General features: G+C 40.6%; 1 pseudogene; it reads right to left on the bottom strand.

The window, feature by feature from the left end:
* The window catches only part of LOC148040602 (uncharacterized), a 62,503-nt pseudogene extending 47,985 nt beyond the window's left edge, over nt 1-14,518 (bottom strand).
* Between the last annotated feature and the right edge of the window lie 420 nt (nt 14,519-14,938).

The following is a 14,938-nucleotide window of genomic DNA, read 5'->3' as shown; positions in this document are numbered from 1 at the left end:
AGACCATCCCTTTGATGCAGCCATAGCAATGACTGCTCTTACGGTTTCCATCCTTGCAACCGGACTGAATGTTTCTTCATAGTCAATGCCATATGTTTGTGTATACCCCTTGACTACTAATCTTGCCTTGTATCTGTTCACAGAACCATCTGCATTGTGCTTCACCTTATAAACCCACTTGCAACCAATTGCATTTTTACCTTTAGGCAAAGGTACCAATTCCCATGTAGCATTTGCTTCCAAGGCATCCATTTCTTCATCCATGGCTTTCTCCCATTTTTCTTTTCCCATGGCTTGCTCAAAAGAAGTGGGTTCTGGTTCCTGTATCACTTTGACCATATATACATAGTGAATGGTTGTAAATCCATCATATTTCAGCCTATCCACAGGATACCTAGCTCTCATAGACCTGCGCAAAGTAGGTTCACTCCCAGGCGCTCTCAAAACATCCCTGGTCTTCCTTACTCCAGGTGTAACAATAGAAGGAATACCCAACTCATCATCAATGCTCTGTTCTGAGCCACTGGATTCACCATCCACATAAGAGTGACATGCATTCACATCAAACATGGGCTGATCAACCTTCTCTTTTCCTTTTCGTGATACCTGCATACCACTATTTGCATTGCTTTGCGAAGATTCTCCTGATCTCAATCTGCCTGTCCATGGAGAAGAATGTGAACCACTGCTAGAGGACGCTCCAGGTCCACTAATATTTTGTGACTGCTAATGTGAATTCTGTGCAGCATTACCATTTTGTGCATCTACATCATCAATTACATTTACTGGTTTATACCAGCTACTCATCTCATAAAAAAAAACATCTCTGCTCACTGTAAACTTACGAGTAGAAGGGTTATAGCATCTATACCCTTTTTGCTACAGAGAGTAACCAATAAAGATGCACTTCTCAGCTTTTGGATCCAACTTGGATCTCAACTCATCAGGCACATGTACGTAGGCAATGCAACCAAAAATTTTCAAATGAGAAATATCTGGTTTCCTACCAGTATACCTCTCCTCTGGAGTCATTCCATGTATTGCTGCAGTGGGAGTCATGTTCATTATGTAGACTACTGTAGCAACTGCTTCAGCCCAATAAAAATCTGGCAAGTCTTTTTCATTGAGCATGGCACGAGATACCTCTCCAATATGCTTGTTTTTCCTTTTTGCAATTCCATTTTGTTGTGGGGTATGACTGCATGAATATTGCTGCTTTATGCCATGCTCCTGCAGGAACCTTGCAAACTCATTTGAGAGGTACTCTCCCCCTCCATCTGACCTTAGGCATTTTATCTGCAGGCCTGTTTCTTTTTCAACCATCGCTTTAAGAGTTTTGAAATGTCCAAAAACTTCACTTTTCTTTTTCATAAAATACACCCAAACTTTTCTGCTATAGTCATCAATAAAACTGACAAAATAATGACAGCCTCCAAGAGATGCAGCTTTAGTTGTCCACACATCAGAGTGGATTAATTCCAATGGCTTCTTACTCTCTTGAACATGTCTAGGAAATGGTTTCCTTACCTGTTTTCCAAACTGACAGGCTTCACATACCTTATGCATTTCTGCAACCTTGAATTTGGGCAATCCTGCAACAATATTTTGGACCTGCATTGATTTAAGTCGCTGTACATTAACATGACCAATGCGTTTATGCCAAATATCAATATCTGCAACTACACCGATCCCATGTGCAAACATTGTTGCACTCAATTCAGACATGTCTGCATCCAATGTAAACATTCTTCCCTTCTTCTTTCCTTTTGCTATCAAGCGACCTTTATTTTTCATATCCTCAACAAAGCATCCATGAGGATTAAATCTGACCTGCAACCCCTGCTCAACCATTTGACCAACAGAAACTAGATTCTTGGTGATATTCGGGACATGAAATACATCGGACATGTATTTCTCTTTCCCATCCTGCATAGACAAAGGAATTTTTCCAATTTGCATAATAGGATGTGCAGTATCATCACCAGTCTCCACAAATCCTGGTTTTTCCATTTTTCTTGCATCCTCCATCCATTCTGCATGACCTGTCATGTGGTTTGATGCACCTGAGTCAACATACCATACATCATTGCTTTCTTCTGCACTTGTCACAGAATTTTTCATGTGCTGCACCATAAACAAGTGCTCATTTCTGTCATCACTCTGTCTACTAGAAGATGCATAATTCCCTTGTTGCAGTTTTCCATTCATGATGTCATTCTGCTTTTTATAGCATTCTTTAGCCATATGACCCATTTTACCACAGTAGTAGCATTCAACATTACTGTTTGCATTTTGGCCTCTTTGCCATCCACCACGACCTCTTTGGCTCCCCCTGCCTCTAGAGTTACCACGTCCTCCTCCATAGTACTGGCTTTCTTGAGTTTGCTGCATATTCTGATTTCTACCACGGCCTCCATATCGGCCTCCTCTACCTCTGCCTCTACCTCTTCCAGCATTTGAGTAGAAGACAGCTTCTTTTGAAGTTCCTCTTGAAGAAGATGCACCACCATTTCTCTGCTCCTCAAAAATTAGAAGAGCAATCAACTCCTCAAAATCAGGAAATCTTTCACGGATGGAAATGGATGTTCGGAATTGTGCATAATCCTTTCCTAGACCATTCAAGGTCACAGAAACTGAATCATCATCTTCCACTGGCGACCCAATGGAAGCAAGTGCATCTGCAATCTTCTTCACCTTCATGTGGTAGTCATTGATGCTCATATTTTCTCTTTGCACATTATGCAACTCTTGCTTGAGCTGCATTTTCCTGGCTTGCGTATTTGTGCTATACATTTTTGACAAAGTATCCCATGCCTCCTTTGGCGTACTTGCATCTTGAATATGCACAATCATAGAGTCTGAAATGCTGATAGACAGCCAGTACATAACTTTCCTGGCTCTCTCATGCCATGCTTTAAATGCCTGCATTTGCTGTTGATTGGGAACATCAGGAAGAACTGGTTCTTCTTCATTTCCTGCAACAAATTTCCAATATCCTTTTCCCATAAGGAAATTCGTCATTCTAAACTTCCATGCTTGGAAGTTGTTCTTGTCAAGCTTTTCAGTGACAATCTGTGAAAGAGAATCAGACGCCATTACAGAACACTGCAAAAAACACAGCTTCACCCTTACAAGGGAAAATCTGTGAAATTGGCGAAAGTGGTATTTGACCACACAGTCACTTCCTAGTGACGATTTTGCATAACCAGGAACCAAGGATGATTCTGTAACTCCCAATGTCTTTGCACACAAGCATAAGATGCAATTTATGTGGTAACTGTTCACCGACCTGTAGAACAGTGGTCGCACTGCATAAAACAGGGCTTTTTCATGAGTTCGTGCAGAAAACTTCCGCCTCCAAAACAGGCCCCGAAATGGCCTCAAATCAGAAAACTTCCCGCAGCATATACTGCCCTCTTGCTTCACCGCGAAGGGCATCTCAACCTGAGACAATGCACTCTTGCAATTTTCGGCTGTGCTACCTACAGAGATCTGCTCCCAAAACAAAAAATGAAAGCAACACTGCTCCTCTTACCAGAACACTGCGAGCTTGGCTTGCTTTCTTGAGCTCCTTACCACGAACAAGGCTCTGATACTATGACAAGATTGTAGGAGAGAAGGAAGGAGTCTCACTTGAAGCTTTCTTGCTTGCACAATGGGGGAATACACACAAGGGTGGAGGCTGAAAATATTTTTCCTCTTCTTAGTTGTGTAAGCCAAAAGAACTCAAGTACAAAGAAATAGAAGAACCCTATATATGGGTCTCAAACCAAACTCAACTAACTAAGGTGGCATACTCACGGACTAGAGTAGATAAGGATAGCTATCATGTAGCTATTATTCATGGGCGGTGTACCAACCGCGTCTGCAATTGACAAGTCGGTGACATAAATACACAACGGTCACCCTGGCATATCACGAGTGGAGCTCGATATCTCAACATACCTGTTCACAAACACGTACAAAGCGAGTTCAAACCATTGTGACATAAACCATGTCGTGTTACAATTAGCAAGCAAATGACTCTATGCACCTATTCACAATGGACCGGCAACACAAAGGTGTCACGCAAATCCGTCCATTTTTTTTCAGAATCTATTTCAAGAAATCCAGATGGACCTCGTCGAACTGTTGCTCCAGCTCCTCCAAGTACCACTTTGAACCACTGCACATCGAATAGTATCATGGAGAAGCTACGATAATCCACTGTAATAATACTTTGCAAGTTCCCAAAATACCCCATCTCATCCACAACCGTGTTCGGATCCGTTGCTCGTCGCCGACTCTCTTGCTCAAACCTTGCCATGACACCACAGTCCATTGTGGAGCGCATTTTGTCAATACGCTCCACGCGAAAATGCCGTCCGCGTGACCACGCTGCACTATATATTTTGTACTGTACATTGAAACATTCAAATTAGATGTCGCATATAAAATTTAGATACGACACATTCTAAACCCCTTATCACCTTTGGACTACATCCCCTCGAGAACTCCCACTTCTCCATTGAGACCTTTGTCCCTTCGTTGGATGCTGCGGTTAAGGCTCCATGCAACCATCATGTTGACATAAACCGCGGCATCTCCTCCATGCCTTCGGGATATCGAATCGGTCGATGACGCGTACTGCGTCAGAATTCAGCTCGTGCTTCCTCTCAATCTTGCCTTGCAATCTGGTACTTGGCGAGCCACGTCTCCATGGAGGCATGGTGCAACATACAAAAGTGATTCACCTTCTCTTCCATTGAGGCATCCATTCTTTTTTCTACCCCATTTCCAACCACCACATCTCTAGTCAGTCTATCATCATCCTCCGTTGGTAGCCATTGTGAGATATGCACTAACGCCTCTAACACCAACCAACCTTCCGCCATGCTACCTTCTAAATGAGCTCATTGTCGCACAAAGCCTTTCAGGGTTTTCATGAAGCGCTCCAGGAAGAACATCCATCGCGTATGGATAGGTCCAGTAATCTCCACTTTGTCCACAAGATGCACAAGAAGGTGAACTTGTATCGTGAGCATGCTAGTGGGCAGGTATTTCTCAAAGAGACAGACCGTCTCCACTGTTCCCTGCCTTGCGGATTCAATAGAGGACGTCTTAATCTCTTTCTGTGAGATCCATTGCACCAAAGTCGACAACTTGTAAATGGCCCCGCAAATTTCTGGAGTAAGGCATCTTGCGATCGCGATCGGTAGGACAAACTGCCACAAATGAGAAAGCATTATGAATAATGGCCACTTTTCAAATTGCAAAATGCCCACGCTAATTACAATCCATTTTGTTCACAAACCTGACATATCTTATGCCAATCATGAGATTTTAGCCCCGACAATTGGTCATCTTTAGAAAATGCAGACCTGAGAGAACGCATCATACCCGTCGGAGTGCAGATAGACTTCATTACTTGCTTCACAATGCGCTCTTCTTTGGTGGACAAAACCCAAGGAGCGCGAGGAAGCTGCACTCCCCCTTCAGCACTCAACTGCGGCCAAAACGCCTCTATCTTACCTACCTCCTTCAAATCCATTCGTGACCCTATAGTGTCTCTCTTTCCTGTGATGTGGTCCCATAGCAAGCTGCCCACATTCTTGAAAATATGCATGGGATCCAACAAGTGGTTGACCTGTAAGTGGATCCAATATGGCAACTCGTAGAAAACTGAGAACCGTTGCATTCCATTTGGATGTGATTCCGGGTTTACCATTTTCAGCTCGTACCAGCTTGCAGCGTTCATACGTGTTGGAGGTCGTCCAAGAAAACCTTCCCTGAGTTCATGATCCTCCGGCAAGAAAGCGGCGTGTCCTTGTTATACCATCTTCTTCATGGTTCGTGACCTTCGGGAGTCTAACTGTGGCCCACACAATGGACATGCATGATAACTTGAGGTAACCAGACCTATAAGGCAAGCCACGACCTAGTGAATACTTGATTGAATGAAATAAAAGATAGATATTACCAGTGAGAACGGAGGTCTGCTCACCTAAGCACTCTCCCAATCCCGAAAAGTCATGCATCGTGCACATGAGAATGGCTCGAATGTTGGCTGACCGCCGACCATCGCGCCTGCTCATATCTTGCATAGTGACCCCCTCCTCCCACAAAATCTTAAGCTCATCAACTAATGGACGAAGATACACGTCCATATTTTTTACTTTGTAGCGGCCCGGGACGAGCAAGCTAAGGATGAGATGTCCTTTCTTCGTAGAAAGCCATGGAGGGATGTTGTAGTTGACAAGCACTATAGACAGAAAACATGCTGAAATTTATAGTATAAGTAAGAGAAGTGAGAACTTCTATTGAGTGTCATATAGCTTGAATATTCCTATCTATGAGTAGCATCGTATACTACTTAGAGTAATCCAAATAGTATGGTTATATGTGATTCTCACTCTTCTTCTCCAAATGAGTTTTGAGATTCAATACTCCATGAAATATAATATAAAAAAACCATATAATAAATAGTTCTCATAAATTGGGTTATTACACATCAGTTCTCTCATCCAAAGAAAAGTTATAAATCTAAAGGTTTTGCCATCCAATATTTATATGAGATTTACATATATTAATTATATTAAATCCATGAAATTGAAAAGATAAACCTATGAGTTGCAACAAAAGATATTAATACCTCTTTTTCTTCCTTATGCTACTTCAATAATTAATTTTATTAGAGCATGCATTCTATGAAAAAACTAATATTATGAAATAAGACAATTCCTTAATAGCAAAACTCCATAAACTTTAAAGAAACTTTAAAAATAATGATCGCATCACTCTCAAATCAAATCTTTACTAGATTCAAAACAATAATTACTTTAAGTTTGAAACTCTTGATAAAATAATTTTAAAAGATCTTTCATAAATAATCAAGTATTATTATCAAATTTCTCTCTCAAGTTTTTTGAAAATAAAAATTCAACTAATCAAGATTTTTTTTGAAATATCTAAATTATGATATTATATTTTTTAACCTTTCTCAAAATAATCAATAAAATCATCATTATCTTCTTTTTTAAAATAATTCTCTTTAAAGAAGTCTAAAAATATTTTTTTTACTAGAATAAAACTTCAACATTCTAAATAAAGCTAAAGAGATTTAAAAATTATGTTTCAATAGGATAGAAAGTATTTGCCATAATTATACAGACAAAGAATAAAAGAACACAATCACACCTTAGTCACTATAAATTAAATACATAATTATATGCTTAATAGAAATGATTTTTTTAAAACTTAAGTAGAGTGATTTTTAAATATACTAAATTACAAGAGCTTTCTTTTTTTGGAAAATGAAACTCTTTTTAATGAGCTAGAATAAGAGAAATTTTAATAAGAATTTCTTTTTATAAAAATTAAGTATAAATCATAATATTTAACAAATATAAAAATATTAATATTAATATTTAAAGACTAAGATTAATCAAAGAGAGATTGTACTTATGTATTTTAATTTTCTTGAAGAATCATAGGGAAAAAAAATCTAAAGACCACATAATATCAAATAATCATTGCGCTACTACTATATTTCATATAGATACTATTTTTGTATTTATCTCAATCACTTTCTTGTCGATTGACTACCTTCACTCTACCAAACATCAGATTCATAGTCAAATCTTCTTTGATTTTTCTTTCTAAGTATTCTATTTGTAAGTCGATTATGAAATCATCTTGGTCTAATAGTAGATTCTCTAGCATAATCTTCAAAAGATCTTTCTTTTCTCTTTGCTTGTTGTTGTGATTTAGGTTATTGAGGTGGCTTTCTAGTTGACCCACCCATGCAAGTCATATTTGCTTCACCTCTCCTAGATCCACAATGATCTCTAGTAACTTTGTAGCTTTCTTATCATCTTTTTCTCTTCTCAAATCAGTAAGAAGACATTGAATCAATTCTTCTTTCTCCTTGATTCTTTGCTCCAAGCTTTCCGTCTTCATGGATCATAACTGCTCTGATACCACTTACAACATCATCCTTCACAATCATGATCAATCATGTGCCAATCGAACTGAATAAAGGTACATATTTTTAAAAAGTAGAGAAGAAGAGAAATCAATATTATATCTGATCAAGTTTATGGAGTAGGTGTAGTGAAACATCACAACATGCACTCCAATATGGAGCTTGAACCTCTTGACCACCCCTAAGCTTATATCATATACATGATAAGGGATCCCAATCTCACTCTCACTCTCAATCTCATTCACTATCACGTCAATCACAATCACAATCACAATCTCAAATTGTTGGACGAAGATGAAGAATAAGAATTGCCTCAATCACTTGTCTTCTATACAAGTCTATGGATTGTATGTCTTCTCAAACAATTAAACAATGTATTTCTCAAGAAAAACTCATTCCAACTTGTATGCTATACTAAGTCAATTTTGTATGCATAGCTCTTAATCATCCTTTTGATCTCAATTCTCATAATTAAACTCAACAATATAAGATAAAATAATTATACATAACTCAAATGGAAAAGAATTAAGGAATAGGAATTCCCTCTATCTATATAGTTTGAACTATCCTTAAGTAGTATGTAACTTATTTTTGTTGTAACTTTCTCCCATGAGCTCAGAATATAGATATACAGATACTCAAATCATTTAGAATATACCTGATAGATAAGGCTTCATAGACACAATGGCAAAAATTAGCTTTTCATAAGAGAAAATGATGATTTAGATCAAGCATCATAAAAAACATGTTTTTCATTTTTCAAGACTTGTGCATACAATTTTAGGCTCTCTTATACATTTTATTTTTAAAAAATATAATACTATCTCTTAAAAATATCAAAATATCATTTATGGCTATGTTTAATCTATGTAGACTATAGAGTTTGAATAATACGACCTATTTATAAGTTCATGAAGATGTATTTTAATTAAAATACAATTTATTTATTATATTGCAATTGATTAGATAATGTAGTACACCTGATTTTTCATATGCTATGTTTAATCTGTGTAGACTATAGAGTTTGAATAATACTACCTATTTATAATTTCATGGATATGTATCTTAATTATAATACTATTTGTTTATTATATTACAATTGATTAGATAATATAGTACACATAATTTATCATATGGAGAGATCATAAATTTAATTTGTTTGATAGTTCTACTATGGAGAAGATCATTACACACATGCACACACACATACAAACATAGTTATCATTGTGGGGACAACAAATATATATTTTAGTATTGATGGATTTTTGTCACAATGTTTCATAAAATAGCTAAAAATCCCACATTATTATTATATTTTCAATTTTTTGATAGGTCATCTAATTATTATTTTTGTTTTAAATACCTACTCTCCATGGATTTCAATGCTTAATAAATCTAATAGATCATTGTCAAACAACTTGATTGGTGATAGGAAATAGCATTCATGGGAAGGTGGCTAACGAGTTCACCAACTTTAACAACATCGGTGTAGTAATGCAAGGTGGTAGATTAGCTGATGATTATGAGATAGAAGGACTTCATGACAACACGAGTACCACAAGCTATATAAGGATCAAGGAGAAAGTGTTGTGGTCTCAGTATTTTTTTTAATTACATGAGAAATACAAGAGTCATGGAAAACAACAAAATAAACTTTTGTATGCTACGAAATAGAATCCTCCCTAGGGAGAAGGCTAATATGTTGAGTAATATCCAATGGCCAATGGAGAAGGCCCTTGAACTTAGTGATATGAATTTGAACCCCAAAGGAAAAACCAAAGATGAAGGCTAAGAAAATGAAACACAATCTTCATATATGGCTACATGGGAGTGGGATATTTTGCCTCATCAAAGACCCAATCAAAGGCATGCAATTTTGAATACAAAGGCATACTCCATATCTTTACTTGAAGAAAATAAACCTACCAAAAAATCATTTGTTCCTTCAAGTTATCATCAATATTGATTGTGTGTGTCATTTACTTCTTTGAGAATATTAAGTGTAATATATTATGCAAATACAATTAATATATTGAGGATCTATTCTGTTTTGTTGTTATGGATGGCTTGAAAGAGACGTATTTCTTGAGAAAGTCTTTCAAAAGGATCAAATCCTCTTTCTATATTTTGTGGGTGTCGCTAGGCATGCAGACATTCCTTACAATTGTATATTATTTGACTATTTTGAGGAGGTCAAGCTTGAAGGACAAAAACATTTATTCTCATTGGAAGTTCCCAAGGCTTGGGAAAAAAGAGACAAGGTGTTGATCTCATTGTATGTTCATCCCTTGCTTCTTGGTAGAAGGCAAGATATGTCATGTTATGCTATATTCATGTACTCATAATCTCCAACTATGGTTTTGTTTTCATGCATGATTTGATATCAACCTTGTAATCTACCTACAATATGCATGTGTAGTTTATGTAAGTGTAAATTGCAAAATCAAACACCTCTCCATTATGATACATGACCTTAAATATATTGATAATGAAAATATTATTAAATTTTTATAAGGTGATGTTTAGACACACAAGCAAAAACTTATTTGGATGTAGGAAGATGGGGTGTTCAAAACTTTCGTTGTTTGCAAACATATGTAGAGTAACTTGTCAAATAAATAGTTATATTTGTGTAAGACCAATATCGCAAATGTATGGAGAGTTGAAAAACTATCATGTACACTTTTCTTGTTGGCTGGGAACATTGATGCAATCACTAGATCCCAAAGTTACAATATGCTCCTACAAATTTTTCACTCAAGGCATTACATATATTATGTTCTTAAGACTTTTTGTTCTTATAATCAATGTTAGTGAAGCTTGGTCAAAAAACCTGGCTTAATAAACTATGCCAATGGAAATCTCCCTAGTTACATATTGAGATAGCATACTAATGTGCACTGTACATTCTAGCCACTTGCACTTTGCCAATATCCCTACTTACAAGATATCAATATTCATTATCGATCAAAGGTTTGGTGTTGATTGCCTTATTTCTCAAGTTTACAATTTCAGAATCAGCATCAACATACATGTTTGACATAATTATATATGCACAAGATTGCTTGGGTTGTAAACAAATGGCAACTCAAATGCTTGTTTTCCCACGTTCCTAGCAAGCACAATCAAATAGATAAATCTTCCTTGATAGGCATATGTAAGCATCAAGTTGTTTACAGAAAACATGGATGCTAGGGATGCTTACTTGTTAAAGTTAAAAAAGGCTATGGGTAGGTTGTCATACTAATTCATTGCCATTGTGCAATAGGTTTCTCATAAGCACCAATTCCGAAGCTACCTCCCTTGGTATGCTGTGTCCTGGGTCTCTCTGCAGAGCGTCTAACTATCCTCTAGCAGACGCCATGTCCTATCCAACTCAACGTTCGATTTGATGGCTACCTCCCTGGGTACGCCTCTTCAACAACTGACGATGCAATCTTCATCGACAAACAATTGAGTGATGCGAGCTTTCATCCTAACCGGATGGGGACGTGAGTATGGTTGCCCTCTGTAACTATCAACAACGAGTGAGACAGAGGGTGGGGCAAGTGACCAGTCTTTTCCCTTCAAATCAAATGAGAGGTGCGAAGTGTGAATGAAGTATTGCATGCACGGGATGGGCCTCTCAATGCACAAAGCACAATTTGTTTCTGTGCACTGCACCATAAGGCTCCTTGGCCTTCCTTCTTGCACCGTATGTCCGCACAGGGCGGGATGCACAGTTGTACCATCAAATGCGCACAAGGTATACAACCTTTGCACAAGTGATCGTGAGGATTACACAATGGGTTTCAGGACATGGTTGCCCTCCTGTATCTATCAACAGAGCGTGAGACAGAGGGTGGGCTGAGTGTGACTGGAGTTTCTTCAATCAATTACCGAGAGGTGAGATTGAGGGACGTTATGACACTTGGAGTAAGGTATATTCATGTTTCCCTATGCACCCATGGGATGGGTCTCTACCGTCATCACAGGACACGTCACCCTGTTCTGTACACTGCACTGTCAGGCTCCCTTGCCTTCCTCCTTGCACTTATGCCAGATGGGTTTGACGCACTAATGCACCATCAATTGTGAACCCTGGCATAATCCTTCTGCACCATCCCCTTGTCGATTCCTAACCTGGGTATGCGATATGGGTTTCAATCCTTATTCCTCGAGTGATATTAGTCATGGGGCGAGTGACGGTTCTTTCATTCCATTTGAGTGACTATGAGTTGAGTGCAATATCCCTCATCATCGACGAATTTCCTGTGATTCCTTCAATCAGCTACCTCCCTGGGTGCTGCTGCGTGGTCCCTGCCATGAAGGACGTGTGCCGAGAAGATGCATTGGTACCTCCAGCAGCCAACAACGACACAGGAAGTGCCATTGATAATCAACTTTGATTCCCGACAACATGGGCCAAGTTTTTCTAAACCTACACCTTCTGTTTCTCATTGACGATCATGTCTTAAGTGTGGGGACGTTAGTGGATGGTCTGTGACATGGTGCTAGGTCCTTGTTGCTCGGTTAACCCTATCCGTTAATGTCTTAAGTGTGGGGGCGCGTCCCTGCGCGTCTACATTGCATACGCTTCTGCATATGCCTCAACCTGCTAATGCATCTATGCCATGACTTTCTTTTACCCTGATGGGGTCCCTTCCCACCCAAGCATTCATTTTCCACCCACCCTTGGGACTATTCCCTTGCAATTTTCCTTCATTCCTTGATTTTACTGTCCTGCCATGTGAACGCACCCTACGTTCACCGAAGTCCAAATCCAACCTTATAGCCATGTTCCTCCCTCTGAACTGACCTGTTCCGGTGCACAATTTTCGCGTTATTAATTTTTGACGCATTTTGCGCAAATTAGCTGGTTTTCCATGTGAACGTGCTTTTCTTGCTTCGGAACTGTGATCTGATGTCATAGCCTTGACAACCACTTTCTCCCTGACAGTTTTCCTTTTTACTCTGTGTCATTCTGATGCACGGTTTGTCCAATATTAGTTTTTCGGTTTTTTTAAAGACTTTTTCGTGCGTCTTTTTGACATTTTTCCATGTGAACCTGCCCTGTTTGCATCGGAATTCCAATTTAATTTGACAGCCGTGTCCCTCGTGCCTTCCTCCATCTTTTTCCTTTTTCCTCCACCCTCTTTCTCCTTCTAGATTTATTATTATTAATTTTTAAATGTGTTTTCGGGTGTATTTTTTGTGTTTTTTGCATGAGAACCTCTCCTACTTCCACCGAAACCGCGTTTTAACATGACAACCCTGTGCCACCCCTTCCTACGGACATTTTTCCTTCTTACTACATGTCATTCCAGTGAACGGTTCGTCTGATATTAATTTTCGATCCCATTTTTGGGCTTGTTTTTTGGGTTTTTCCCACGTGAACGCATCTTATCTTAGTCAGACCTATGTTTTGATGTAATAGGATTGTTGGGCACATCTTTCTGCACATTTTTCCTTTTTCCTGCACCTTGTTCCGATGCATGGATCTTCCAATATTAATTTTTAATTGCGTTTTTTATTCGTTTTTTTTGTGTTTTTGCACGTGAACGCCCTGTCTTTCCCCCGGAACCCCCGTTGCACATTTTCTCTGTCTTCCCCCTGTCATCCTACCCACTTTTTGTTTTTATGCCATTTTGTTTTGACGATCGGATTGGGAGTTATTAAATTTTCTTTATTTTTATGTGTTTTTGCGCGCCCCGTCCCACGCGTGAACGTGCCCGTTTTCGCTTTTCCGTGTCTTAACGCGCCCCGGTCGCATCCACGTGCCTCGTCCCAACGTCCGGGCGCCCTATCACTCCCGTCACGGCAATTTTTTTTACCCCGCCCCGCGCACGCGCGCGGGATGGGGGTACGCCTAACCCTAACCCCTACCCCACCCACTAACCCTAATCCCTACCCCGCCCACTACCAGTGACCCCTACCCCTACCCCGCCCACTAACCCTACCCCACCCCTTGTGTCCTAACCCTACCTTACCCCGTGGGCACCTACCCTACCCCACCCCTTGGGCACCTACCCTATGGCCTACCCTACCTCACCCTACCCCTAACCCCTACCCCTACCCTGCCCATTGACCTTCCCACCCCTACCTTTCCCTATCCCCCCTCCTCTCTCACGACCCCTTCCCCTCCAACTGCCTCCCTCCCGTTCTCCCTCTCCCCTATCTTCTTCTCCCTACCTGTCGTGCCCCTCCCCTCCCTCTCCTCCATCTTCTTGTGCCTCCCTCCTCTCCCACCTGCCCTCCTCCTCCTCTTTCTCCCCTCCTCCCCTGCCGTTCGCCATGTGGCCTTGCCGCCCGCCAGGTCTCCCTCGCCCTCTGCTCCCCTGCCTCCCGCCGTGTGGCCAGCGTCGTGCCTCCCCGACGCCCAATTGCGCCCGCTGGTGGCCCGTGTGGCCAGCGCCGCTGACGTGCTGTGCCCCAGTCCTTTTGCTTGTGCAGCCCCTCGTCCTCGACGTCGCCTGCCTGCTTCCTGTCGCCAGCGCCCCCGCCCTCTGCTCTCCAAGTTGCCCCATCCAACCACACATTCACCCCACTAGCCCACCCCCCCTTCTTAACCCCCATTCCCCCCCCATTACACACATTCCCCCCACTAGCCCACCCCCCCTTCTAAACCCCCATTCCCCCCCACTACCACACCCTCCCACACAAGCCCCCAGTCCCACCACTGAGACACACACAACCCTACCCTCCCGAAGCACCCCCTTCACACTAACCCCACCCTACCCGCTATACACCCTTGTTCCCCCTGCAGCCGCTTACCCCACCCCTTCCATACACCCCCGTTCCACCCATCGACACCCTCGTGGCCTCGACACACGTGTAGGTGTGTACGTGTGCGTGGGTGCTTGCGATCGATTGCTCGTGATCGTGCACGGGTGCGGGAGTTTGTTCGTCCGCAGCTGCCACGCAGCTTATTTTTGGGTATTTTCCCAGATTTTTAATTCAAACACTCGAAACCTTTAAAACACAAAAACTAAAAAA

The sequence above is a fragment of the Lygodium microphyllum genome, chromosome 2, assembly GCF_053477565.2.
Source record: "Lygodium microphyllum isolate KBCC chromosome 2, Lygodium_microphyllum_v1.1.10, whole genome shotgun sequence".
Taxonomy (NCBI): Eukaryota; Viridiplantae; Streptophyta; class Polypodiopsida; order Schizaeales; family Lygodiaceae; genus Lygodium; species Lygodium microphyllum.
Note: the sequence above shows the minus strand (reverse complement) of the source record. Positions and strands in the feature narration are given on the sequence as shown.